The following is a 2702-nucleotide window of genomic DNA, read 5'->3' on the forward strand; positions in this document are numbered from 1 at the left end:
CCTAAGGTCACAGCCAAGAAGTAGCCAAGCCATTTGAAATGGGGTGTTCTAACTCTTGAATTCAGCACTTTTTCCATTACACCCCGGCTGTCCCCGCTCCGTCATCATCCTCATGGGCTCTGCTATAAAGATATTTGCATAGCTGAGTTATTACCTAGTTCTCTTTATCTCTGTTGCCTTCTGGTTTTAACAGCTCGTTTTCCCTAGCTGTTTCAGCCATTTGCAAGGGGTGTAAAGGAAAGGACCTTGGCGTTCCGGTCTGCTTCACCTGTAACTTTTCCAAAGATCCCCAGCTTTTGCTCAGCCATGTAGCCATAATAATGATAATTATTTCAGAACTTGGAAGGTATTCTTTCATTACCTGTATTCCCCTGGCACAGCTGACAGACCAGCCATGTAGGAAGAGTGCTTTTTGCCTCAATTGTAACAAAAAATTTTAATTATTCATCAGTACGGTAGCTGTTAGACAAACGCCCAATTATTATTCATCCATAGCTAAGTAACCTCCTGCTTTTTTTTTTTTTTGGAGCTGTGACAAACACAGTCCTTCCAGAACTGGCAGAGGGCTCAGATCAAAGAGCGCGTCGTGTCTTGCTTTAACCAGGAAAGAAAGGGAAAGCCAGCGCTCCCTGCTTGTGCCTGGGCCTTCTCCCTCACCTGTCCCCCAGTGCAATTCAGGTCTAAAAGCCTGGAGTTAGGAAAGCTGGGAGATAGAAGACTTTGAGTCCTGCAGCCGTCAGGCAGGCAGGCAGCTGGGAGGCATCTTGCACAGCTCCCTGGTTCACCTGGCAAGGGCTCTCTCAGTGGAACAGCTGCACGGGGCCTTTTGCCAAAGGAACAACTGAATTGCAAATGTAAATTGCTAAATGGAGAGTGGTTCTTGATTAGATCTACTTGGTGGCTTATTCTCCTTCACAATCCATGGCCTCCTCCCTGCATGTCCCCTGCGGATCCAGGTCACCGGAAGGGCGAAGCCCGGAAGGAGGAAGTGTCTCAGGCTGCAGCCCTTTCACTTCCTCCTTTTACTTTCTCCGTTCAGTCTCTCTCTGGCCAGCTCTTCCTCCCTGCTCAGCAGTCATCAGGACATTCAACCCACCCAGATCCCATGCGGTGGGGGCTTTTCCTGTGCTGGACAGGAAAGAAAGAAACGTTTCCTTTCTTTCTTTTTAATTATTATTATTATTTAAACTTTCCCTCTCATATTTGACCATGAGATAAGTCTTGGCCAGAAAGTCTCTTGCACTCCTGCTGTCCACGGTGCCATTCTGCACATTTGGGATGTGTTCCAGCTTCCCCACCCCACCTCCAAACATCCCGAAACCTATGGGAGCTTCTGGTGGCTTCCACATTATACCACCTCTGCAGACCCCGGCAATTTTCCCTATGCTCTGATACCTGACCCCATCCTGTCTCAAAGCATCTTGGTCCAATGTCACCTCTCGCTACTTTAATCTTGATCTCCAAGGCACCTTCCCCACCTCCTGTCTTCTCTCTCGCTCTGTCTGCCCCTGCAGCTCTGCCCTACCTCACCCTAACTCCTCATCTAACTCATTCCACTCTGCCCTGTAAACCCTCACCTCTTGGTGCTCAGCCTTCTCAACCCACTCTTCCTCCACCCGTTGTCCTCCCTGCCACCCACCTTTCCTCTAAGGAACACCACCCGTGTGACTTTTTCCATTACAGATTTTCTATTCTCCCATTTCTGGATCATATTACTTTTCTCCCCATTAACTTACAGTGTGGCTGTGAGTAAAAGCAGCAGTTCTTACAATGTAAGAAAAAAAGAGTAAAAGCAGCAGTTCTTACAATGTCCCTGTGTGATCTGTCCCCTGGTACACTGCAACAACAACAAATCCTACCACTTTCCTCCTTTCCCCTCTCTCCTCTCTAGTTTCTCAGGTCAAACCCAGTTCTGCCTCAGGGCCTTGGCACTTGCTACTCTCTCAGACTGTAACACTCTCCCACCAGATATGTGATGTCTCAGACCTCTCTTCTTCCATATCCATTCTATGCATGGTAATGCCTTGGCTCTCCCTCACCCCACTAGCCTAACTTTTTTTATAGCACTTACTGCCCTAATATAACATATACTTATTTTTTTTGCTTATTGACTTCCTCCCTCCATTAGAATATAAGCTCCGCGAAAACAGGAATTTTGTTTCATTCACAAATAGTGGAGTTCTATGGACTGAATTGTGTCCACCTACAAATTCATATATTGAAGCTCTAACATCCAATGTGATGGTATGTGGAGATGGGGGTCTTTGGGAGGTTATTAGGGTTAGATGAGGTCATGAGAGCGAGGCCCTCGTGGTGAAATTAGTGCCCTTATAAGAACAGATGCCAGAGAGCTTGCCCTCTCTCTCTCTGTCTCTCTCTGTCTCTGTCTCTCTCTGTCTCTCTCTGTCTCTCTGTCTCTCTCTCTCTCTCTGTCAGTCTGTCATGTGAGGACAGAGAAGGCAGCTGCCTCCAAGCCAAGAAGAAGGCCCCATCCAGAACCTGGTTATGCTGGCACTTTGATCTTGGACTTCCAGCTTCTAGAACTACGAGAAGCAAATTTCTGTTGTTTATGCCACCCAGTCTGTGATATTTTTTAATGTTAGCCCAAGCTGAATAGGACATGGAGGTTCACTATTTGTTTAAATGAACACATCAGTGTCCCATGTATCAAGGGGCCAGGAGAGGAAAACTGGGATTTTGTG

Source organism: Pteropus vampyrus, unplaced genomic scaffold (assembly GCF_000151845.1).
Source record: "Pteropus vampyrus isolate Shadow unplaced genomic scaffold, Pvam_2.0 Scaffold283, whole genome shotgun sequence".
Taxonomy (NCBI): domain Eukaryota; kingdom Metazoa; phylum Chordata; class Mammalia; order Chiroptera; family Pteropodidae; genus Pteropus; species Pteropus vampyrus.